This window comes from Gracilinanus agilis, chromosome 1, assembly GCF_016433145.1.
Source record: "Gracilinanus agilis isolate LMUSP501 chromosome 1, AgileGrace, whole genome shotgun sequence".
NCBI classification, from domain to species: domain Eukaryota; kingdom Metazoa; phylum Chordata; class Mammalia; order Didelphimorphia; family Didelphidae; genus Gracilinanus; species Gracilinanus agilis.
The window spans coordinates 523,303,745-523,331,492 of record NC_058130.1 but is presented as its reverse complement, the minus strand read 5'-3'; positions in this window follow the sequence as shown (position 1 = coordinate 523,331,492).

Here is a 27,748-nt window from a genome sequence, read left to right as displayed (position 1 = left end):
CCTGCCCTCTGGAGCTTATAGTTGAGCAGGGGAATAGGAATCATAGTGAAAGCTAGCAGCAATATGCAGCAACAGAGGATAAGAGAGAGGTTGAAAAAATTACTATGCAGGATCAAATGGAAAGGGAAATATTTATTAAACACTAAACACTTATGTGACAGATGGATCACTGGGTCTGGAGTCAGGAAGATCTGAATTCAAATTCACCTTCAGACACTTTCTAGCTGTGTGACCCTGGGCAAGTCACTTCACTTCTTTCTGGCTCAGTTCCTCATTTGCAAAATGGGGGCCTGCTGGAAAAGAAAATGGCAAACCACTCCAATATCTTCGGCAAACCCTCCTCTCTGCCCACCCCCATGGACTTACATAGACATTACTGAACAACATGTGACAATCACTGTGCTAAGTGCTTTACTAACCCTCAGAGGTGGGGCCTATTACTGTCCCTATTTTATTGTCATGGAAATTGAGGCAGTTGGAGGCTAAATTTCTAAATTACTTCTTAGTAACTACTGCCTTGCATAGCAAGTTTCTGACACCAGATTTAAACTCCGATCTTCCCAATTTTAGACCTAGTACTCTATCGTCTGTGTCACCAAACTATCCCAGCTATATTAAAAGAAATAATAAATACAAAACACTTTGCAAACTTTAAAGCACTAATAATTCAGTGGCTACTCCTATGACTATTATAATCTGGTCGTCATTACAGTGGCAATAAGGTACATTCTAAACCTACAATGCGTTAGTGGATAGTCTATAATATATGTCAAAGACAAGGTCTCTACCTTATAAGCCTCTTATTATTTTCTTAAAAGTCTGTATTAAAACCAACAGAGAGTCGAGACACAGATTCTGAGCTAGATTTCTAGATGGAGTTTGGGACAGAGAGATGCTTGATCTAGTTTTCTGCCTTTCTCTAGTCCTGCTATTAAATTTGGAAGTGAATCTTATTTTTAACTTGGTTACTGAATCTCACTGGATTAGTCAGAATTGACCTAGAGAAAAATGGTGAAGTACGTAAAGTTTACCTTCACTGACACTCCATTTCTTGTTCTATTATGGCTTTAGATATCTATATGAAGAGTACTTCATAGTATATAGTATATAGGTACGCTTCTAAGTTTGTGAATTAAGAAAAAACACTGGACAGAAATATTCATTTTGTTTACATTCATTGTAGAAATAGACTCACAGATTCATAGATTTGCTAGCTATTAGAATTGGTAGGGACCTTAGAGAACAAAGTCTAATCTCCCTCATTTTACAGATAAAGAAATTGAGGCATAGAGATGGAAAATCATTGGACCAAAGTTGCATGAGTATTTAAAGGGAAACTTGTAATGAAATCCAGGTAGACTCTAGGAAAGAGGTAATGAAGGTTTTAATCAATTTGGTATCAGTAAGAAGGGAGAGAAAAATGGAAGTGAGGACTATGTCAAAAGTAAAAATGGTAGAATGTGGGATGTAGGAGTTAGAGGAAAGAGAAAAATCAAAAATCATTCTATGATTTTGAGAGTGAGTGATGGAGAACAAACAGAAGGGGCATCAATAGAAACAGAAAAGTCAGTACTATAAGTAGAATCTGGAGGGAAGATGTTGCCTTGAATTCTGGACTTATTCCATTGGATAGCCAGGTTTTTACATTTATAAGAACAGAGAACTAGGGTCAGCTGTATGGATGCTTGTTATGAGAGTGGATTGGATGACTATAGGATATAATCTCTCCCCATTGGCTTGGTTCAAATGAATTTGAAGTTTGTTGTTTCTGCTATACCATCATGTTTCTCTTTTAAGTAACCTGTACAATTAGGTTAGTCTGAATGGCATTCATTTCCTTTAGGAATGGCAGGGGGCAGCAGAGCATGAGTGGTCAGAGGGATAGAAGCAGAACCATGAGAATGAATGAAAGAACACTTAATAAGATCAAATGCGATAGAGATGTCAAGGAAGTAAAGGAATAAAAGGGTTAAATCTTGAAAGTATAGGACAAAAGGATGGAGGGGAGCAAACTGGGTGGAGACCTTAGCATTCTGGCAGTAATCGCACAAAAGTCCCAGTGGAAAGGAGGTAGGGAGGGGAGGCAGTAAATGGTTCAACTGGTAGCTCCTAGAGCAGTGGTTCAGGAAGACACCAGCAGAAGAAAGTAGCTGAGAAGGGGGTCAGTATTAGAGATAATCAATAAAATGAGATTTATGGAAGAAAAGGAGGTTGATGGACAAGGGTTGGGGGCAATAAACATTTATTTAGTATCTACGGTGTGCTAAGAATTGTGTATGCTTTATTATTTCATTTCATCCTTCCAAAAACCTCATATGGTAGGTACTGGTATTATTCCCATTTTGCAGTTGAGGAAACTGAAGCAAACAGGTTAAGTGACTTGTCCAGGGTCACACAATTAGACAGTATCTAAGGCTGGATTTGAATTCGGCTTTCTATCCACTATGCCATTTAGCTGCAGTGGAATATGGCCCTGTCAGTAATGGCTATTCTGATGTATGGGTCATTTGTAAATCTGGTGTTGCTAAGTTGGAGACAGTCTGATGGATGGTAGAGGTTATAAAAAAATCTTAACCCTCACTGGGAGATTTGGGTAGCTTTTGATTCAACTCTGCAGGTTCTACAAGAGAAAGACCTGTATGGGACAGATCTTCTATTGTGCAGAGAGCCTGACTTGAGGCTATTTAACATTGGCGTTTCAAGCTTGTTAGTGCTGCAGAACCATCATTCTGTTCTTTTAAATGAGGCATGGGCAGTTTACTTAGGCTGCCTGCATACTCTTCTTTCCAACTTATAAAAAAAGTTCTTAGACACAGTCAAATTGTATAAAGATATTATCTGGGATGGGGAGAGGGTTCGTGTTGGCTAGAGAGCTGACTTTAAGGACTGTGGTCCTCTTAATGGTGTTGGCTTCATCCCAGGAACACAGTTATCAGCTAACCTTGAAATTTCACTCAAGTACTAATCTTTGGAAGGAAAGAGGAGGGAAAGGATGAATAAGGAATTGTTAGATCGTAGATGAGAGCTGAAAAAGAAAACGTTAGGGGTCGTCTAGTCCAACCCTCCTGATTTTACAGATGAGGAAAACAAGTCCCAGAGAGATTTGATGACTTGCTCAAGGCCACAAATGTAATGAGTGGCAAATTCAGGATTCTGATCCAGATTTTGAAAGGATTCAGTTTTCCCATGCTAGAGCTAATTAGATTTCCAGTTATGGTTTTGAAAATTTGTTTCTTTTCATGACATTTTAGATTTGAGAAATGTTAGGTTGGATTATATCGTACTATCCCATAGGGTTTTTTTTGTTTGTTTATGAGGCCATATTGCTTATATTTGTATGGTGATTATCAGTTTAATAAGTTGTAAAATACAGTCATTTCACCCTTGCCCATTAAAAAAGACTTCTGGAATGTAGTTCCAATCTTGGAAGTGAAAATGACTTGCTGATTGTTTGAAAGAGTTGTCCCAAAGTCCTTTCACTAAAGCTGTGTACTTTACACATCAGACCCTCCCTCAAGGACTTATTAATTATTTAATATATAATCTTTATGTTGTGGATATCCAGTTTCCCAGATTATACTAGATGAGAAACAACAAACTAATTAGGAGATGGAAGCAGACTATTAAAGGGAAGGAATAATGGCAAGAGGAGAAATAGCAGTTGATAAAAATAACCCAGAAAGAGGCAGAAAAACTAAAAAGGAGTTAGAGAACTTGATTATAATGTGCTGACTCTGGGCCAGTCACAACTTCTCAAAGATTTGGATAACTCTCTAAGACGCTGAATTGCAGAGAAGGTTCTTGTATTGGAAGAGGGAGTTTTCTTACCAAGGAGTTGTCTAGATTAACAAAATCTCAGGTCCAGTCTGCTGCCCTATATTCAATATCTACATTCATATGTTCACATGCATATTACTACATGCATACACATACATGCGGTATGTCTTCAAATAGAACACAAGCTCCTTAAGGACAAAGACTGTTTTATTTTGTTTTTGTATCCCCCAAACCTGACATGTAATAGGCATGTGAAAATGCTTGTTGAGTAGGTGATGAGATGGGTAGGGAGCATTAGGGGAAAAAAAGGTACCATTTTAAAAAAATGTTGTTCTTTCTCAAATTCCCAAATTTCATTTGATTCCAAACCAAGATGAATGTATTCAATGTGATGCCAGCAAATTATTTTATGCTCATTCCCAGCAAACAGTGCTACACAATGGGTTTTTATTTGTTTCTTTGCTTTTCTTTTATGACAAAATAATCTCTTAATACATCGAATCAAGCATGTGAGCTTTTGTGTTTTGGAAAATGAAGACACAGCACGCATGATGCGCTTGATTTCTCTGCTGTGTGGGGAAAACAATATCCATTATGAGAATGTTAAACATTATGCAAAATATGCTTTAAATATTTTTAAACACTGTAGTTAGTTGTTTTTTGCATTATTTTGTAACTTTTTTCTATGCAAAAATCTTTACATATGACTAATTAAATGAATTCCTTTTTTGAAAAAAGTGCTGACATTATTGTTAATTGAACGGTATAAAGGGGGCATTTGTTCAAGTATGGGATGAATTAGCTGGTAATTGGATTCCTTTATAACTTTAAAATTCAGCTCAAATATTACCTTCTACAGGTGGTTTTCTCACTCTCCTCAACTTCTGGGTCTCATATTTTTTGTTTATTCCATATGTGTATATAACTACTTATTTACCTATCTGTCTTCCCCAGGAGAGCTCCTTGGGGACAATATTACTTTCTCTTTATCTCCAGAGCTTATTTTAATACCTAATATATTGTAAACGCTTAATAAATGACTAGTTCAATGACCATGATTCTCTCAGTCTCTGATGCCCAAATGCCAAAAAGTGGGATTTTACTGTATTATTGGTTCTAACAGAAATAAGAGACTGGTCTCACCTGCAGGTTTCCCTTAAGGACGTGTAAAGGAAAAATCTCCCAGTTTATTTTATGTTCGTTTTTTTCAAGCATCAGAGATAAGTATCATTCATCCGTTTTACCAAGAGAGGGTTTGTAGTCTTTTTCTTGCCCATAAACCAAGATACATGAATGTAAGAGAGAGTTATAAGAAGAGACTGACAAATCCCAGTCCAGTAAACATAGCTGTGTGAGTCTGGCATTTGAACAACTGCTATTATTTTTAACTGCTTTTGTGTGAGGTTTCAAAGAGAAGGACTAAGTAAAGAACAGGATGTTTTGAATGTTAAATTCTGTTGCATTACCTAATACTGTGGCTGGAGATTTCATAAGATTGAGCTGCAGGTGTTGAGAGCATCACAAATAGCATTAGACATCAGTACCTCAGAGAAAAATGGAAAATGATGTCTGATATTTGCAGAAGTACCAGAGGTAAACTTGGCTGTTCTAAAACTTTTCCTCTCGTCTTGCCTCCCCAGTCCCCCTGGCCTCCTGCACTCCCTCCATACCTATAGCACAGAACTTAGCCTCTTACTTCACCAAAGAGACTCAGGAACTCTGGAGATTCTACCAGAAGTCCCTCAACTGCTCTCTTCAAAACTTCTCAGCAGTGTCACAGATTTTGCTCCTTTTCTAAGGTCCCAGATGAAGAAATCTCTATACTCCTTCTGAATGACAGTTTCTTTAGTTCCACCTTTGATCCAATCTCCTCTTGTCTTTATGCTTTTTTTTATTCTCATTCATTCTATTGGCTTCTTCTCATTTGGCTATACATATGCGTTCAGGTTTCCCCAATCCTGAAAAAATCTTCTTGTGACTCTCTTAAACCATTCAGTTATAATTCCATCTTTCTCTTGCCCTACCCACATCAAACTTGGGGGAAAAATTGTCTCTACTTCTGGCCTTTACTTCCTTACCACTCCATACTCTCTTCTCAAACTTTTACAATCTAGACTTACATACTTTTGAAAATGCTGCTTAAAAGGGCACCAATGATCTCATAAATGCAAAATCACACATTCGGAGACAGAAAGGGGCTTAGAGATCACATAGTCCAATGTGTTCCACCATTTTCCAAGATAAGAAACCTTAAAAAAACACCAACCAATATCAAAATTCCATTAACAAAGATGTAACTTGCATTAAATAAAATACATGAAATTTCAAGAGAATTCAATTATATTAAATATATTATTGTAATTATAATTTACAATTAAATTACAAATTAAAATATAACCACAACATATAAAATGTATTGAAATACTATAAGGGAATTATGAATTATAATTATGTTATAAATATTATATATGTAGTTATGAAAATATTTTAAAATCAAGTTTATAAGCTTCAGGTTGAGAACCCATACATTAGTTCTGACATTATGTAGATACCAATGGAGTACATAGGCTATCCATTTGTTATTTACTCAGCAAGTCAAAAAACATCTATTAAGTACTTATCCTGTACCAGGCATTCTGTTAAGCACTGAGTATACAAAATATACACAAGTGAAGCTATATGGCTCAGTGGATAGAACACTGGGCTTGGAGTCAGGAAAATCTGAGTTCAAATCCGTCCTTGGACACTCACTAGTGGTATGACTCTGGGAAATCCCTTAACCTCTGTTTGTCTCAGTCCACTGGATAAGGAAATGGCACACAAAGATAACTCCAGTTATCTTTGGCAAGAAAATTCCATAACTGAATGACTCAATAATAGTACAAAGAAAAGCAAAACCAATCCATACTGTCAAAAAAAGCTCTTATTTTAGTAGAACAAGAAAACTGTAATTAGGTACACATAAAATATATGTGTGTGTAGTCTTGTAACTAATAGGTAGAAGGTAATCTTAGAGGTGAAGGCATCTGCTATTTTTCATTCTCACTCTAACATTTTCTGCATGTCCATTTCTCTGAGGATATCTTTTATGACACCTTAAGAGCACAATTCTTTGTGGGCAACATATTGTGTCCTATTAACATCCACCATGCATTTCTTCATTGTCCTTTGGGTAACTCACAATTTTGGTTCTTTGGAGACTGTTGTATTTCATGATTTAGAATCATATAACATCACCAGAAGAATATTCATTTTAAAGAATTGTTTAAGGTTTGGGGGTTATTTTGCCCCATAGGGAAGCTTTGGGTCATTGCATATGTGCAATCCAATATTCTCTTCTATTCATTTTTGGATCCAACTAATTCACTGTCCATCTGCAATCTTTATTTAAAATATATAAATATGTGTAAGCATATATGTATATCGGCTATCGATCATGGACTAGACACTATTTTTTTTCCTGCCTGGGTAGTTAGTTTTAAGTTAATACAAGTTTAATTTAGGAGGCTCTTTAATATTTCTGAACATTATGCAGTCATCAAAATGTCATCCACAAATAGAAAAATTGGAGAACCTCACCATTTATAGGAAATCCCTTTTTGATTTGGTCTCCATACTGGACATTCTCCATGATAGTAGCAAATCCCTTTGCTGAATAGACTATGTTTTTTTATTCCCTGATTGACAGTGGGTTAGGAATCAAAGTTTTATCTGTTGCATCTTTCAAGGAATTCTGTGCAACTTTAACATATGAATGGAATTCATTTAGTCACATAATTGGATTAATGATGCAGAGAATACAAAATCTTACTAAGTTTATTTTTTTGACATATTTGATCTGCTTCAGAATATAATTTATAAAGCCTACCTATTCTTTTTTTCATACTTTTATCAAAGGTGCTCTTAATAAATATATTGATCATACACAGACCTTTAAAAACCTTACAAATATCTTGTGGATGTGGGGAAGTAGGTGTAAAGGTTGGTAATTACTAGTATTTTATCAAATAACTTTTTTCAATAATAATAATATCCACAGTTCTTTCAAAATATTTATTATTAACTTTTTCAGATATCTCAATAACTGGTTCTTCAAAATTGTCTCTTCCACCATGGAATTTCTCTGTGTATACTTGCTTTGATCTGACTGTTCTTGGGCTCTTTCTACTTCTTCATATAACACAAAAGAATCTATGAGGTTAGAATCCAAATGTGGTGGCTCCACTTTTGCTGATGGAGAAAAGAATTTGTGATGGGAATTTTCACAGTTCTTTTCCTATCCTTTATCTGTTTGTTATTCTTCTATTTCTATTTTTAAATGTTCTTAGAGTATTTTAGCTTAATTGGAATTATCTCTAAGATTTTATGAACTTGTTTCTCTCTCCTTTGTTTCTTGCTGTTTATGAAATAATACTTCTAAATCCTTCACTATCCCTTTCTGTGTGACCATACAAATGAGTTTGTACTCTAAACTAGAGTTTTTCTTCTTTGCCATCCATATCTTTCTGGTTGTTAAGGAGATCAAATGTTTGCTATTTTTAGCAATTTCTATACTTCCTTAATTTCCTTGTTTTAGCCAAAGGTTCACTTTGCCTAAACTTCTTAAGAAAATTGCAATAAGGGGAAGCTGAGTGGCTCAGTGGATTGAGAGCTAGACCTAAAGGCTGGAGGTCTTAGGTTAAAATCTGGCCTCAGACACTTCCTAGCTGTGACCCTGGGCAAGTCACTTAACAACCTCCATTGCCTAGTTCTTAGTGTTCTTCTGCCTTGGAACCAACACACAGTATTGATTCTAAGATGGAATGTGTGAGGGTTTAAAAGAGAGAGAGAGAGAGAATTGTGATAATCCATATAATTTTATATACATCTTTTTATATTAATAATTTGTCTAATTTGGTCAGATTATAATCTAATTTTATTTTTTTCTTCTTAATTAGGCTTTGATTTTAATCTTTGCTCTAACAAATCCATGGAGCAACTTTACACATAGTTGATCAGAAATGACTTTTGTGGGTATCCTATCATTTCCTGTTTGCTAAAATAAGTCAATTTTGTGTGTGTCCAAGTATTGATGCGGTGTTATGTGATGCTCATTATGGCCAGCATCTCATTCATCTTTTCCTGAATAAAATACTCATGAAATGTAGGGATGCAGCTTCTTCGCAATCCTTACAAGCCTTCAGTCTGTTTTCTTCCTTAATCTTAAGCCATGTTTTCCAATACATTTTATAGTGTCCTTGCCTCTAGGGTTGAAGTAATATATGAAATTATATGTTGACTTAATTGATAGAGTCTTTTTTTTTTAACCCTTGTACTTCGGTGTATTGTCTCATAGGTGGAAGATTGGTAAGGGTGGGCAATGGAGGTCAAGTGACTTGCCCAGGGTCACACAGCTGGGAAGTGGCTGAGGCCGGGTTTGAACCTCGGACCTCCTGTCTCTAGGCCTGACTCTCACTCCACTGAGCTACCAGCTGCCCCTAATTGATAGAGTCTTAACAAGTTCTTCGTAGAATTTTTCCTTGCCTCCTCCTCTTCTACAACACGTCTTTGTGTTGTAGAAGGCTGCAGTCATCTTTAGGGTGGTCATTTATTTGCAAACACTTATTATGAGCCCTATAAAAGGACACGGCCAAGTATCACACACAATGTTAATGACAATAATCGGCAATAACAGAAATAACTGGCATTTTCATGTTGCCTTATCTCTATCGTCTCATTTGAACATCACAACAGTCCTGTGAAGTAGGTAGTCCAAGCTTCCTTATTCCTCTTTCGTAGATGATGAAACATATTCTTAGAGGTTAAGTGATTTATTGAAGATCATACAGTTAGTGAGTGTCAGTGACAGCATTTATTCACTCGGTCAACCGGCAAGCATTTATTCAGCCTTTACTATGCGCCAGACACTGTGCTAAGTACAAGGGATATAAAGAAAAAAGCAGACAGTCCTTCAAGAAAGCTGGAATTCTAATGGGGGAGGGAACATATACTTAACTCAGGACAAACAAGATTAATACATTCGTTCCACTACATTTCCTTTGGAGATAGTACAAAACCGACTCAGCTAACTCCTTTCTTTGCCTCTCTAAGGAAAACCTGTGAGTCATCCTCCTATTTAGCTACAACTTCCTTTTGTCTTCTGGATTCGTTTAGAGTGAGAATGTCAAGATTAATATAGTTCATTTCCTCCAGTATGTAATAAACTCTCTGGTCACTGGACAGGGATCTCACATTTAGAGCGCCAACAGCTCTATTTCTGTGCTGTTGGCATCTTCCATCCTCTTTTCTGCCACCCTGACAACTCATAGGGCGAATTCATTGGAGTTAGGGGAGGGGACTTTAGGATGGCGAGGGTGTATCCAGGAAGGGCAGAGAGTCTGTAGTTTGTTTCGTTTGACAGACTGACCGAATGGTCACAGCCCTACACTTGGAGTCAGGAAGACCCAGATTTAGATCTGATTCTTCTCCTCCTTTGGTTCCATCTCCTTTCCTCAAAATTCCAGGCTTACAATTCCATCATCTTAGGCAGCTAGCTACTACTGGCCATAGACTCAAGGAGTTGGGGTCAGGAAGATCTAAGTCCAGATCCTGCTCCAGATGCTCAGCAAAACTCCTGAGTTCTCATAGCCCCAGTTTCCTCATCTGTAAAATGGGGATGATAATAATAGCACTACTTTACAGAATTATTGTTAAGAACAAATTAATATATCTATGAAGTACTTTGCAAACTTTTAAAGTGTGATATAAATTCTACTTATCGTGATTAGGATAATTATTAATTGATAATAAATAAGTAATGATAATTACTTTAGCCTACTTGAATTTGCATCAAATGTTGACTTTTCTAGATATCCACTAGCAGTTATAGGAGGAATTGCTAGAGTTTTCAAAGCCTATGAATTTTCATTCTTTAGGTTTTAGAATTTAAATTTTAGCTGTGTGATCCTTGGCAAATCACAGCCTTTCTGACAAACCTTTCTGAGCTCAGTTTCCTGCGCTATAAAATGAAGACAATAATCACATCTACTTCCCACAGTTGTTAGGAGAAAGTGAGAAAATGCATATTGTGTGAGGTAAATATTTAGGGCACTTCTAACTCAGTGTATCTTGGAAAGACTCAACAAGGGAGTCACAGAATCCTCCTTGGCTTCCGGCAGATGCCCCCCAGCATCTGTGCCTGCATCCTGCCACCATGGAGGAAGGAGGGAGATGGCATGATGTTTGAGAGCCATTGGGCTTATGGAAAGATTTTTAGGCCCAAGTTCTTTCTAAATATCACACTATAGGGAGCGGTTAGGTGGCTCAGTGGATTGAAAGCCAGACCTAGAGACAGGAGGTCCTGGATTCAAAACTGCCCTCAGTCACTTCCTAGCTGTGTGACCCTGGGGCTAGGAGGAGCATTTCAAGAGCCAGGGAGGGAAGCTGAGAAGCTCTTTTTCCGAACTGGTCTTTGAACTAACTCTGCCTTTGGGCTTGCTCTCTTATCTCATCTGGTCATCTTTCACTAACCTGGTGTGGGGTGCCTGCTGCAATGGTGGATTGGATCTTTACCTAAAGTTAGAAAGGTTTGAAAACCCTACTTCTCTCTCTTTATTAATAAATACTTATAAATCTAGTAATAAGCCTTCAGATTAATTTTTATTTATAACAATATAAAGCAGCTTGTGAAATTTAATGTGCCTTATACACATGAGCTATTATTATTATTGATAGTACTACTACTAATATTTATTCTTATTATTATTTCATTGCTATCAGAGCCAAAATAATCATCAAGCGGCTAGTCTACTGGTAATGGTGCTCTTCACACTTAGTTATGCTGGCCCCGGGAAAGCAGCCATAGTCTATTGCTGGGACTGTGCTTGAAGTCTTTCCAGCTTGGTAGAATTTGCCAGAGTTTATACGAATGGAGACTTTGAGAATCCAGGTGACGCCATTCAGAGGCGTCAGGGTAGGACTTTGGTGAAGGTGAGAAAATACATGATGACCAAATTATCCTCTGAATTTGGGAAGGTGGAAACAAAGTTTCATCTTATTTATCACAAAGGGATCTACTCCATTTGAAAATAGTACTTCATATATGTACAAATCATTTATTTACTTTTCAGAAAACATATTAGTTTATTGATTATGCTAAGTTATGCAACATATTTTAGTGGAGCTAAATAAAGATCAAAAGTATAATTATGGGGGCACATATGGATTTGCTGACCTCTTAAAATAACTCCATGCCCTCCAGAGATCTGTGACTCAGAAGCTGGATTGACGAATTCCCTTATTTCAACAGAGAGAAAGATGAGACCCAGAGAGGGTAAGGAACTTGCCCGCTGTCATGTAGGTCATAAGTGACAAAACTGAGATAACATCCCTAGGTCCGGTCCTTTATTTCTTCACTGCCTCTTCTGCTACATCAGGATGCCAGCTCAACTCATTATTTTTTGTTTTCTGTCATTTTCTCCATGACTTCTCTCAAGAATTTTAGACATTTAATTCTACCCTCCTTCTGAATATATTATCTCTTCTTACTTATTCTCCAGGTTTTTCCTTCTCCGTTGTTATCATTGTTACTCTATTTTTCTTTTGCTTGCTCCTTCTCTTTGATCCAGTTTCCTAGAGTTGGCATCCTTCATGATTTGAACTTCTTTGCTCTTCTGCTCTCTCTCTATCCTCTCTTCCTTTGCAATCTTATTCATTTATTCATTCCTATGAATTTAGCCATCAGATCCCTAGACGACTCTCAAATCTTAATCTTCAATCCTGACCTCTCTTTCAAGTTCTAAATCCACATTTTTAATTGTATACAGAGTATCTTTGACTGGGATATTTCACAGATACCACAAGTCTAATATGCCTGAAACCATGATCATTTTCCTTTTGACAAAACCTTCTCCTTCTTCTGGCTCCACTTAATGATATTGCTGTTCACCCTTGGCAATCTCATGACTGAAACCTTGTTTGAAATTTTGATGTAACCTCTGACTCCTTTCTTTCCCCCTTGCCCTCTTCTCTTGTCTAATCAGTTACTAAGTACTCTCAAGTCTATCTCCATAATTTGTTTGGAAACCATCATCTGCTCTATATCTACTGTTAATAACCTTTTCTTTTAATACTTGCCTCATTCTAATCCATCCTCTATGTTACTGACAAATTAATTTTTCTAATAAATACATCTGGACATGGCATTTTTGGTAAAAACCTTAATAACTGAATTCCCTACAGAATAAACTACCTTAGCCTTCTCACTACCCTTTGCCCCATATTGCCTCCTCTGTACCTTTGAACATATTCTTTTCAGTTCCTGGAACATCTTTTCCTTCTTCACCATTGAATTTTTCCCCATCCTTTAAAGCTCAACTTAATGCCTCTCTGTATCTCTGTCTCTGTCTCTCTCAATCTCTCTCTCTCTCTCTCTCTCTCTCTCTCTCTCTCTCTCTCTCTTTCTTATAAAGACTTAATTATGTCATGGTTCAATGGAAAGCATTCTGGATTTGGAATTCTAAGTTTTAAGTACAATTCTTAGCTCTTCCACATTTTTTATACAATCTTGGATAAGTCTCAACTTCTTTGGATTTTACTTTCCTGTAAAATGAGGTCATGGGCTAAAAAAGAGATTCTTATCATTGAATAAAGGATTCCATGGATATAGTTCAAGGTGCTCTTGAACTTGAATGAGAAGAAGTTTACATCATTATGTTCTCTAGGGTCTAACTAGCTTAGCATTGATTTCCATTATGAATTAAGAAATAATAACCACATGATTCTAAAAAGGGTACTTAAACTTCAGCAATATCTAACGGGATCTGCAACCCTTGACTAAATGATCTCTGATTCCTCCCAGCTCTTAATCTGTGATCTTTTCTTGTAAACTTCCTACTTGATAATAACCTTCTCCTCCTCCTCCTTCCCACCTCATACCTCATATGGTGTGTTGTACCTTTATTATACATCTATATTGTGAATTATATTATCCTGGTTATATTATAGCATTATATCTTTCTACCTATCTACAAATTCTATTAGATCAAAATTCTTACATAAACATTGTTTCTCAGCCAAACTTTAGTATAGTATGTGGCAATTATTAGCTACTTAATCAGTGTTAATTAAATTGAACTGAACTCAATTTGTAAATGAAAACCATCTCAAAAAGACCCTTTCTGGTGATGAATGTACATCTTCACATACAGATGCTAGCTATCAGTCCATTGATATGATAATACCTTGTATCTATATATTTCTCTAAAAGTTTATTCAAACAACATTCATTCAGTCAACAATAATGAAGCAAAAATTAAATAGGGGCTAAAATGATTTTATAAATTAAATGATAATGCTAGAAAAAAAGAACTAAAAAGAATGAAAGCCTTAGGAGAAAAAAGAAATAAAAATTATAGAAGAATGGATTAGAGAAAAATTGAGAACTTGGCATAAGAGGTATAAAACCATAACCAAACAAAAGTCTTCTTGAAAATTAGAATGGAATAAAAAGAAACTAATTTTTCTGAGACAAAAAAAATCTTTAAAATGAAGTAAAAAGATTAAAAAAAGAAAAATATAAGATATATCATGTGAAAAAACTGTTGTGGAAATTTGTTAAAGAAATAATTTAAGAATTGATGGACCACATGAAAGCCATGACCAAAAAAGAAATCATAAAAGAAAATGCTTAGATTTTTTAGAGCCAGAGAGCAAAATAAAAATAAAAGTAGGATACCACTTACCTTCTGAAAGAAACAAAAATAAATACTACCAGAAACAGAATAGCAAACCCCCACAGTTTCTAGGTCAAAGAAAAGAAAACTACAAGCATCTAAAAAAGAAATAATGATCCAAGGAGTCACAGTCAAACTCGCACAAGATTTAAGAGTCCCTATACTTAAGGAGCAGAGAGGTTGGAATACTATATGCTAGAAGGAAAGAGATAATAGGCTTTAAACAAGAATAACTTAATCAGAAAAGCTTAGTATAATCCTACAGGAGAAGAAAAATGAATCTTTGATAAAATAGATAATTTCCAAGCATTTCTGAAGAAAAAAAAGCCAGAGCTTCATATAAACTTTGAAATACAAATAACAGGTGTCAGGAAAAACTAAAAAGTAAATATGAGAGATCAACCATAAAATGATAAATAGGGATAAACTGTTTATATTCTAATATGGGTAAAATTATAATACATATATTAAATATATAATCTCTCCTCAGAACCCTAGCAACATCGGGGAGTCATAAAGGGACTATATAAGACAGAAGGCTTTAGAGTGGTTTTGTTATATTTTTATAATCTTAAAAGAACAAAGGAAAAGGGGGAGAAAAGGAACATTTTAGGGGAAAAGAAAAAAGGGTAGGATGATTTATTTCACAATTTAAATAAACAAGTACAAATAGGACAAGATGGGGCAATGGGTGACCTTGAACATGACTTTCATCTTAACTGGTCAAAAGTGGGAAGAATACTCATGTTTTTAGTTGTAACAATATATTTCTTTCAGCAGGGAAGTAGTTGGGAAAGGAAAAAAAGGAGAAAGCAGAATAAGAATGAGAGTAATTTAAAGGAGGGATTTGCCCTAAGCAAAACAAACTCTATGCAGAGGGTTCATCAAGAAGATGAGTATAAAAAAAATTGATGACTATGATTGAGATCTGAAAAAGAGAAGATTGTGCCGATTTTTTTGAAACAAAACTTTAATCCTGAGTAGACTCTTCTCATCACCTTCTTCTTCTTTATAAAGGAGAGAAAGGGCAGGAAGTATTGATCAGAGACTTTTCAGTCACCATTTCAGTGTTCTCATTGAAACATACTATCTACCTCCTGATAGGGTGGTGATGGATTTAGATGGCAGATTAAGACATTTTCTCTTGACATGGATAATGTAGAAAATTTGTTTTTGAAGGAGGCTAGAAAGAAGATAAGGTACATAGTCATTGATTTAAAAAATAAAATTACATTTTTAAAAAGGAGGATTTTAAAAGGAGGAGTTTAATACAGCTAAGTTTAGAAGAGATACAGTTAAGTGGGAAAATAGTTGCCACATGTATCTCTAATGAAGATTTTATTTCCAAAATATATAAGGATCTCATTTAAATGTATTCCCTAATTGATTAATGTTTAAAAGATATGAACAAGAGCTTTCAAAAAAATCCAAACTATCAAAAACCATATACAAATATTCCAAATAATTAATAATTAGATAAAAATTAAACCTCAGATTAGGAAAGTTGAGAGAATAAGGAAGCAACAAATGTTGTAAATGCCTTAGATAAAAAGGTACATTAATGCGTTGTTGATAGAGTGGTGAACTGGCACCAGTCATTCTGAAAAGATGGAATTACATCTTCAAAACAACTTAAGAACATACCTTTTTAGGTACAGTGATATCATTCCTGGAGGTCAGAGAGGAAGAGGACTCATGTACAAAAATTACATAGAACAGCTCTTTTTGAGGTGGCAAAAAACAAGCCACTAAAGGGATGCTCATCAGTCAAAGAATGGCCCAGAAAATTGTTATATGAATATAATGAAACATCATTGCACTATAAAAATTATGAAAGGTTTGTTTTAGAGAAGTCTGAGAAATTTTGTATGAACTGAGGCAGATTGAAATGAGCAGAACTAGGGGAACACTTTAAATAATAACAATATTTTTTCAAAATCAAGGAGTTTTGAAAGACTTAAGAACTCTCATCAATTCAATGATTAAAATGCCAAAAGATCAATAATGAAAAATTCTACTTGTCTTCTTACAGGAATGTGAGGGTCTCATGGTGCAGAATGAGACATAAATGTTTACACTGTCAATAAAGAAATTTTCATGCTTAATTTATACATATTTCTTGCGTGAGTTTTTCTTTTCTTTTTTCCAATGTGGGCAGTGGAAGTGGAGAGAGAAAATAAATTACTTGTTAAATGAAAAAACACATGAAAAAGAAACAACCATCCCTACTACTTTATCAAAATTCCATGATAGTTGCACATATTCCTGGTCTGACACCTAACATCAGGGAATCAGAAGTGAGCCATCATCTCAAATGGCTTGTCAATTGAAGTTCCAATATCACTTGTGCTTTTTCTTCTAAGTTAGAGCCAACCTTCACATTCATCTAGAGATCCTTTTTCTTTGGTAAGATTTAATGGTAATTCTTAAAGAGAGAAACTGAGGAAAACTACTTATTGAGCTGTCTAAGACCCTTGCATTAATCCATAATAGATGATAATGATTTGGGGGCTCTTCTCAGATCACAACTACCTTTCCACAAGTCCTTTCTGATTTCCTGACCAATGGCTTGAATTATATGGGGAAAACCCTGATAATTGCTATTTTCAGTAACTATTACTGATCTTGATATCATCTCCTTAGGCTTTGCAATATATTGCAAAGGAATATTATTGCAATAAAATAAATTATAAACCACAGATAAGTAGAGTGAATAAAGAATGAAATCTTCCATTTTTCCTTTCATAATATTCACCATATTTTTATTGAAACCCTATGCCTATATTTGACTTGGCACTTAGCAGAAAATGATCATGGTTAGAGCAACATATATTTTATTTCATTTTTTTCCAAAGGGATTTGAGCACATCACCACTGTCTTTCTGTGTTTGTAATTCTTTACTCTCCTACTTATCTAGTCTGGCTTGTCAAGAAATAAGCTCTGATTTTCTTACCTTTGGCATTAAGTATCGTTATGTCCCTGTTAGTGCCAGAATATGTGAAATTAACCAAAACCTAGTAGAATTTGGGCTGAAACACCTAATCTCAGGAAGAGGTATAATGGTTGAGCATATGGGAGTTTCGGGGGTTATCAGGATAGATAGTTGTGTGTCTTTTTAAAGTTTCTGCATCAGAATATCAATAGTCATCTGGAAATAACTTATTTTTTTTAAAAGAACCCTTACCTTCCAGAAGTAAAGGCCAGACTATAAGGGTTAAGTGAATTGCCCAGGATCACACAGCTAGCAAGTGCTTGAGGCCAGACTTTAATTCAGGACCTCAGAGTCTGCCTTTCTATTTTCTTTCTATTTCCCTAGCTGTCCCCTACTCATATTTTTTTAACCTTTACTTTCTATCTTAGAACCATTATTGTGTATTGGTTCCAAGGCGGAAGAGTGGTAAGGGCTAAGCAATGGGGGTTAAGTGATTTGCCCACGTTCACATAGTTAAAAAGTGTCTGAGGTCACATTTGAATCTAGGACCTCCAATCACTAGACCTGGCTCTCAATCCACTGAACTACCTATATGCTGCCCATCCCCAATTCATAAATCCTGAAGCAACTGAAGGATAGGAAGAACAAAACTATGAATGGTTTTTAGTTTTATGTATGCATACATGTAAATAGTCATCAGATAAATATTCTGGTTCCCCCTCTATGGCAGAACAGACCTGTGGAAAGAAAATATTTTATTGGGAATACACATTTCCCCATTGTGACTCTAGAGTACAGAATCATACATGGCCTCATTTCTTCATCCATTTTTTCAAGTTGTCATATTTAATCATGAATTCTTGAGTTCTCTTCAGAGTATAGACTTAAGGACAGAGGAAAAATAGATAACAAAAACATAAGGATGAATGGAAGGCAGATAAAGCTCAACAATATTTTGTCTGAGAAAGAAAAATCCTTAGACTTCTTAGTTGACTGCAAACACAATATTAATGACAATTCAAGAAACTTCGTCCAGGAGCAAGAGATAGAAAAAGAAATTTTATTTAAACTACCTTTAGACAATATAAAACACCTGGAAATCTACTTGCCAAGACAAACAAAGGAGTTGTATGAACACAATTACAAAATACTTTTCATTCAAATAAAGTCTGATCTAAACAACTGGAAAAATATTAATTGCTCATGGATAGGCCAAGCTAATATAATAAAAATGATAATTTCTAATCAAATTAATTTATTCAGTGCCATACGAATCAAACTACCAAAAATTATTTTATAGAGCTAGAAGTAATAATAAAATTCATCTGGAAGAAGAAAAGGTCAAGAATATCAAGGGAATTAATGAAAAAACATGTGAAGGGAAGTAGCCTAGCATTACCAGATTTCAAACTGTACTATAAAGCAGTAATCATCAAAACAATCTGATACTAGCTAAGAAAAAGAATGGTGGATCAATAGAATAGATTAGAGAAACAATATAAAGAGGTAAATGTCTTAGCAATCTAATATTTGAAAAACCCAAAGATGCCAGTTTTGGGTATAAGAATTATTTGACAAAAAACTGTTGGGAAAACTGGAAAACAGTATGGCAGAAACTAGGTATAGATTGATATCTTACACCCTATACCAAGATAAGGTCAAAGTGGATTTGTGATTTAGATATAAAGGGTGATACCATAAGCAAATTAGGGGAACATAGAATAGATTGTCAGATTTATGGAGAAGGGAATAATGTATGACCAAACAAGTGACAGAGAATATTACAAGATGTAAAATGAATAATTTTGATTATATTAAATTTAAAAGATTCTGTAAAAATAGAATCAACATAACCAAGATTAGTAGAAAAACAAAAAATTGAAATAAACTTTTGCAGCACATTTCTCTGATAAAGGTCTCATTTCTCAAATATATAGAGAACTAAGTCATATAAGAACACAATTCATTCCCCAGTTGACAAATGGTCAACAGATATGAATGAGCAGTTTTCAGATGAAGAAATTCAAAACTATCAATTTATCATATGAAAAAATGTTTTAAATCACTCTCGATTAGAGAAATGTGAATTAAAACAACTCTGAGGTATCATCTTACAACTATCAGATTGGCCAATCTGACAGTAAAGGAAAATGATAAAAGGTGGAGGGGATGTGGCAAAATTGAGACACTAGTGCATTGTTTGTGGAGTTGTACACTGACCCAATCACTCTGGAGAGAAATTTAGAAATATAACAAGAGAGCTATAAAACTGTGCATAAAATATATAAATATAATACCACTAAATGGTCTGTATCTCAAAGAGTTAAAAAAAAGGAGGAAGTGCAAAAATATCCATGGCAGCTCTTTTTGTGGTGGCCAAGAATTAGAAATTATGGGTATGTCCATCAACTGGGGAATGTCTGAATAAATTGTGGTATATGGTGGTGATAGAATACTATAAGAAATGATGAGCAGAATGATTTCAGAAAAAATTGGAATGATGTACATGAACCAACGCAGAGTGAAATAAGCAGAACCAGGAGAACATTGTACACAATAACAACAATATTGTGGAATGATCAACTGTGAAAGACTTAGCTATTCTTAGCAATATAGTGATCTAAGGCAATTCCGAAGGAGTTATGGCAAAGAATCGTATCCACTTCCAGAAAAAGAATTGTTTGAATTGGAATGCAGATCAAATCATACTATTTTCACTTTAGTTTATTTGTGTTTTTATTTGGGAATTCTGGTTTTAGATGAGTATTATTCTCTTACAACATTTACCGATTTGTAAGTAAGTTTTGCATGATAAAAATGTATAATTCAGATCAAGTTCTTTACCATCTCTGGGAGGGTGGAGGAAAGGGATGGAGGGAGGCAATTTAAATCTTATAATTTCAGAAAATGTATGTTGAAAATTGTTTTTGCATCTAATTGGGAAAATTAAATGTATATTTTAAAAAAAGAATATGACTAAATATCTTGTGAAATCACTGTGTGCTATTTATGAGATGCAAAAGTTAGTGAAATGATCTTGAACCTTTGGGAGATCATAATCTAGAAGAAGAATAGAACATACACAAAGAGAAATTATTACAATGCAAAATAGAACATGTACTAGATAGGTTGCAATCTTCATCAGTGAAAGGAACTCTTGAATTGATAAGATCACAGATTAATTTGATTAGAAAGTCCTGAGAGATGCAAAGTACTTTGTAAAACTCAGGGAAAGAAAGATCATTTCTGACCAGGGAAATGAGGGATAGCTTTTTGGAGGATGTGACATTTGGGCTATGTCTTGAAGGATAGGGAAGAGATGTAGGACAGTCAATGTGTGTTTCATGCATACCATGCAAAGCAGTCATAAAAGTGAAAGGGAACTTAGACTTAATTATTTGAAATGTAGTCAACCAACTACAGGTATTTTCACTTTTTAGTGACACATTTTAGAAGGGATATGTAGATGAGGCCATCTCCATAATTTGTTTGGAAACCATCATCTGCTCTATATCTACTGTTAATAACCTTTTCTTTTAATACTTGCCCCATTCTAATCCATCCTCTATGTTACTGACAAATTAATTTTTCTAATAAATAAATCTGGACATGGCATTTTTGGTAAAAACCTTAATAACTGAATTCCCTACAGAATAAACTACCTTAGCCTTCTCACTACCCTTTGCCCCATATTGCTTCCTCTGTACCTTTGAACATATTCTTTTCAGTTCTTGGAACATCTTTTCCTTCTTCACCATTGAATTTTTCCCCATCCTTTAAAGCACAACTTAATGCCTCTCTGTCTCTCTGTCTCTGTCTCTATCTTTCTCAATCTCTCTCTCTCTCTCTCTCTGATGTTTTGCATTATGGAGTAATGAGCTCTCATTGACAGAAGTGTTTAAACAGAAGATGTATGACCTATGTCTTGTCAAGGATGAGGTATAAGGAATTCATGCATTAGACTAGGTTATGTATCAGAACCATTAGATTATAAACTCCTTGAAAGAAAGGATTATTTTTTACCTCCCTTTGTAACCTTAGGATGCTTGATAAATGTTTATTGACTGACTAACATTCCAACTCTAGGATTCTGTGACTCTAGAGGGTAGTTAGAGATAGAGTAGGTTAAATTCTTTCTTAGAAAAACTTAACATTGTTCTCTTTTGTCCTCAACCTTCTGTGGCCCAGAGCACAAAGCCTTTTTTTCATGACTGATATAGGCTTTAGAATTAGAAAGTCTCTTGGTGTTAGAATAACCCTCAGCAATCAAGTCCTTTAATTTTATGTATAAGGAAACTAGGGAAAAGCAAAGGTGACCTTTGTCAAGATTAGACAAGGAATTGGTATTGGAGCAACAATTTGAATACATGTCCTTTGAATAATGCCTTTCCAATAGATCTCTCTGCCCTGGTACTGGGAAGGATTACTTTAATAGCAGCTTGAAAAGTTAGAGCAATAGTGAAATGAGAACAAGGGAGGTATGAGAAAGGAAAAGGGGTCATTTGTATGAACAGTAGTAGTGACAATGTCCTCAAAAACAAGACTGCCACAGTGTCTTCCATCTTCTTCTCAATACTGTGATTTGGCTTTGGTTATGTTAGTGCTGGGTGTGTCCTATTAGCCCTTCCCAATAGAATGAGGCAGTCAGGAAACACTCTTAACTTCTATTAGGAAGATAGAGCTGCTTTGTAGAACTCATTTCAAGTAACTTTTGTTTTGAATTTACAAGTTCATTCAAATCTAATCATAGCAAAATTGGGAGTTTGTGATGTCATGTGAAATGAAACCAAAAGAAAGACTGCATAGGATTCTCTCTGCCAGATTTCACTCTTAACTCCAGGAAACTCCCCCACCCACTAGTTTAAAAAAAATTTGGCTTTATTTTGTGAGCCAAAATTTCAATGCTGTGTTTTTCCAAGTTCTAGCTTCCATTTCCAAATGTTTTTTTTAAAACATCTCTTGGACTCTGGACATCTATTATTTGCATTTTCTTTGAACTCATATTTTAACTTTCATCTATTTGTATTAAAAAAGTGAAAAGAAACTTCCAAATACCAAGTCATTACATGTATATACTAGAGTTGTTTAGGGAACCATAGACACAAAAACTTGGAACAGTTTATGTCATCTAGCCTTTACCTGAAACAGGATGATTAGTGATAACATCCCCAACAAGTGGTCCTCTCTTCATTAATGATGGAAGAGCTTCAAGAATGGAGAATTCACTATCTCCTTAAGTAGCCTATCCTGTGGTATTTTTTGAAAGCTCTAATTTTATTAAAATATTCTTCTTTATACTGAGCTAAAATTTGCTTCCCTATAACTTCCATTCCTTGGTTCTGATAACCTAGTCCTTCACTGCAGATGGAAGGAAAAGAGCATTTCTTAAGAGTTTAAAACAAAAATTTCTGGAAGAGTTAATGATTTTCAAAATCAGGTAAGAGTGGTAGAATAAAAATTAGGCAAAAAAATGAAAGCAAAGTAAGAAAATAATGAAGACAATTACTAGCTTGGTAAAAGAGGCACAAATTGATTTTACTACCTGAAGAGAGCCTATTCCTTTTCAGACAACTTGCATTCTGAGGAAGATTTTCCTTTTTTAGAGCTAAAATCTGCTTCTCTGTAACTTGATTACTTCATATCTTTATGGTAAGCAATCATATCCATCTGAAGTTTTATTTTCTCTAGTTTAAGCATCCCTACTTTCTTTTGCCAGTCCTAACATGGCAGAGATTTTAGTTTTCATACTGTCTTGGTTGTTCTATGATTCTTCTTCTGATGGTTGCTATCCCTAGTAAAATGCAGAACCCAGAAATGAACACAATACTCCAGTTTTGGTGTGATCAGTTTGTCATCTGACAATTAAGCCTACAATCCAATTCAATTAAGTTTAATCCATTTCAATGAAGATATTTATTAAATAACTGTTATGCATATGCTATATATTGAACGAATTCCTAGAACTTCAAAAAATGAAAATAAAAAAGATCAGTTCTTGCTATCTAGACACACAAAGGACTGTAAGTGGCCTCCCTCTCTTTCCACAGTATCTCTCACATCTGTCCCCTCCTTTGCTGTCCCTATTACAGATTCTCTTCAACTGGGGAATGACTTGTATTCTTATATGACTTAGTTACCCATGTATTTAAGAAATGAAACCTTTATTGGAGAAATTTGCTGCAAAAATTATTTCATTTTATTTTTTTCTTCAAATCTTGATTACATTGCTTTTATTTGTACAATACCTTTCAAATTTAATATAAACAAAATTATCCATTTTACATCTTGTAATGTTCTCTATCACTTGTTTGGTCATAAATTCTTCCCTTCTCCATAGATCTGACAGGTAAACTATTCTATGTTCCTTTAATTTATTTATGGTATCATCCTTGATGTCTAAATCATATGATCTTGTCTTGGCATATGATGTGATAACCAATTCTCTCTTGATAAATTTTGTTCCATCCTATATAATATAATACATGAACAGCTGGGCTTTGAGTCAAAAAGATGTCACGTCAAGTCCTTCCTCAGAAACGTATTTTTGTGTCACCCTGGATAAATCACTTAAGTCTTCTCAGCCTCAGTTTCTTCATATATGAAATGGGTTATACTCCTTAATAGCCTCTGAGGTCCGTCTCTAAGTATGTGATCCAATGATTCTAAGAAGATTGATTTCTAGCCCTAAAGGGCCATAAAACTAACCCTATTCAGCAATATCACTACTGGGTGTATATCCCAAAGAGATCACAGATAATGGAAAAGGGCCTACTTGCACAATAATATTTTTAGCAGCTCTTTTTCTAGTGGCAAAGAATTGGAAATGCAAAAGATGTTCATCAGTTGGGAATGGCTGAACAAGATGTGGTATATAGCTGTAATAGAAATATCGAGCCATAATAATTGAAGAACAGAATGAGTTCAGAAAACCCTGGAAAGACTTATGTGAACTGATGCAAAATGAAGTGAGCAGAGCCAGGAGAACAGTGTATACAGTAACATAAATATTGTGTATGATGATCAAATGTGAAGGAATAAACTATTATCAGCAAAAAAAAAGTTCCAAGAAAACCCCAAGGTACTCATGATAAAAACAAAATAATACAAAACCAAACAAAAAACACTATCCATAGCCAAAGAAAGAACCTTTGGAGTCTGATTACAGATGAAAGCATGCCATCCTTCAATTTATTTACTTTGTGAGTTTTTTATTATAAATGTGCTATGTGTCTTTTAGTCATGCCATTGGGAATATGGAAATAGATACTGTATGAAAGCACTGGTATATGCCTTGGGGATCAGTGGAGGGAGGAAGAGATAGAATTTAAATTGCAAAATGCCAGAAAACAATTATCAAAAAAGTGTTTCTACATGCAATTAAAACTAAAATTTAACTAAAAAAGGATAGACTTACAGTATCTGCATTTTGAATATTGCAGTGGACTCAGGAGATCCAAGTAGATACTATCTCCAGAGTTCACCAGTTTTGTGATATCTTAGAATTTAGTTTTCTAGAACTATTTTTAGAAGCTTCTAGGAGAGAGAATCCAGAAGATCATACATCATATTGATCTGTGCTATATGGGGAAAAAGCATGGTGGCTAAGGTTGACCCTGCCCATTCCTATTGCAGATCATGGGGCTTAGGAGCTATTGAGTGAGCCTTCTCCCCTAGGTGAAGTTTCGTAGAATAGACTGGGTAAACTGCAGAGCCATCAGAGGTAGTTTTTGCTTCTCCCTCTCTACCTTGTCTATTTAAAAAAAATAATAAATTGGTATTGGTGTTTTATTTCTGTATCACTTAATTTTTTCTTCTATACCTCCTCCTCCTCTTTCCCATGAAGACATCTCACATAACAAAGGAAAAGAGGAAGAAAAGAACTAAATAAGCCCCTAAAAATCAATGCATTGAAAAAATCTGACAATATATGCAATATTCCAGACCTGTTGATGCCCTACTTCTTCAAAGGAATAGTGGGGAAAAGTCTTCTTCTGTCTATTCTTCAGGATTAGGCTTATTTTTTGTAATCTCATGAAATTCATTTGTATTCATTTTGTGATTCTTTCTATTTATCTTGTAGTAATAATTATGTACATTGTTTCCTTGGTTCCTTTTATTTTAATCTGCCTCCTTTTATGTAAAATTTTCCATGCTTTTCCATATTCTTCTCACTCATCATTTCTTATGGCACAGTAATATTTCATCACATTTATGCACTACAATTTGTTTAGTTTTTACCCAATTGATGGTAACATGTTTTGTTTTTTGTTTTCCAATTCTTTGCTTTTTTTTTTGCTTTTGCCTTGCAGAATTTTACTTAGCTTTTCTGGGAAGTTTACTCTTGGTTGTAATATTATCTCCTTTAAGTTCTGGAACATATATTACATTCCAAGCTCTCCATTCCTTTATAATGGTAGCTACTAAATCTTGTGTGATCCTGATTATGGCTCCATAGTATTTGAAGTATTTCTTTTTGGCTTCCTGAAGTATTTTTTTCTTGCCCTGGGAGCTTTGGATTTGGGCTATAATATTCATTTTGGGATTTCTTTTAGGAGGTAATCAATAGGTTCTATAAATTTCTACTTTGCTGTTTGGCTCTAAAATATTTCTTGAAATATGATGTCTAGGATCTGGTATATCTGAATTGAGGATCCTTTGGAGTATAGAAATAAGCAACTTTCTGTTTTCTTCTTTTGAGCATGTCCTTTAAAAATATGACCTCAGCAAAGAGTTAAATCAATCTCCATTTAAACACTGCCCTCACTATGTGTCAGGCACTGTGCTAGGTATACAAAGACAAAAATGGAACATCCTTTGCTCTCCAAGAGTTTATAGCCAGTTAGAGAAGATATGCACACATATTAAGATGTACAGAATAAATTAGAAATAAATACAAGATAGTTTGGGAGGATACTATCAGTTGTGGGGATCAGGAGGTTAAATCACAAAAAACTCCATGTAGAAGATGAAGTGTGACCTGATTCCTGAAAAGTGGCAGGTCATGCATCTCCCTGAAAGGGGTTTGATGAGGTTGAGGTGAGGGAAGGGAAGGAGAGTATTCCAGGAACAAAGGAGAGGTTCAGTCAGTGCAAAGATACTGAGATAGGAGGTGGAAAGTTCTAGGGGAGAAACATCAAGAAATCTTGTTTAGCTTGATCAAAAAGTGTGGAAAGAATAGCAGTATATGTAGCATGTTTCGACAGGAATGTCAGTGATACCTATGAGATCACATTTACTCCATGTATTTAATTTTCAGTTATTCACTATTGATATTTGATGTGGAAACACAGCTCCGACACTCATATATCCAAGTTCACATCTTGGAGGCTCACATTGGTATATAGTTATCTGAAGTCATTCACAGGTATTTTTCTCCAACTTCTTTTCCTGATTTAACAGAAGAGATTCATCAGGTTTGATGAATCTAGTTAGGCTTTTTATCTGGAATACACTTCCAGGAAGAGAGAGGCAATATGTAATGGAAAGATCACTAAGTTTAGAGGCAGAAGACTTGGTTTTGAATGCTGGCTGATTCTGTAATCTTAGGCAAGTCCTTGCTTCTTTGAACTTAGTAGAAACTAGCCTATAAAATGACACTGAAGGCTCTTTCCACTTCTTTCATAAGACAGTACACTCCTAAATTTTCTGGGTCACATTTACATAGATTTGTGTTCATGCTCTTTAGTTGGAGGCCATTAGCCATCAGGTGAATCAATCTTTCTCTCATGACACTCTTTTGGAGGAGGAAAGGACATAGAGTACATTAGGAGGAAATGATAAGTTTGTTTTAAAACATATTGAAATTGAAGGGATAATGGAATACCCAACTGAAAATGTTATAAGTGCTCAACTCAGGAGAAAGATTGGGTCTGGAGATTTTTATTTAGAAATCAATCATGGAGATGATAGCTGAAGTTGTAAGGAGAGATAAGATTTCTCAAAAAGAGATTATAGAGAGAAAATAGCAGAGGGCTGAATCTTAGAGAATATTCATTACCAGAAGAAGGAAGGGAGGTGATGAATAATTTGAGAAATTAAAAATAGAGACACTCAGTATACACCTAGGCAATATTGCTATGAGACAACAATAATAGTAATAATTGACATTTGTATAGAACCTTAAAGTTTACAAAGGATTTCAAATGCATTATTTCCTTTAATATCCAAGAGAAAACTATACTTTTACAGGTGAGGAAACTGGGTTTCAGAGAGCTTAAGTGACTTATCTATAGTTAGTAAATGTAAGAGACTTAATTGAAACTAAGGTCCTTCTGACTTCAGGTCCAGCACTCTAAATAATGTACCATAAAGAGAGGAGAGTTTAGT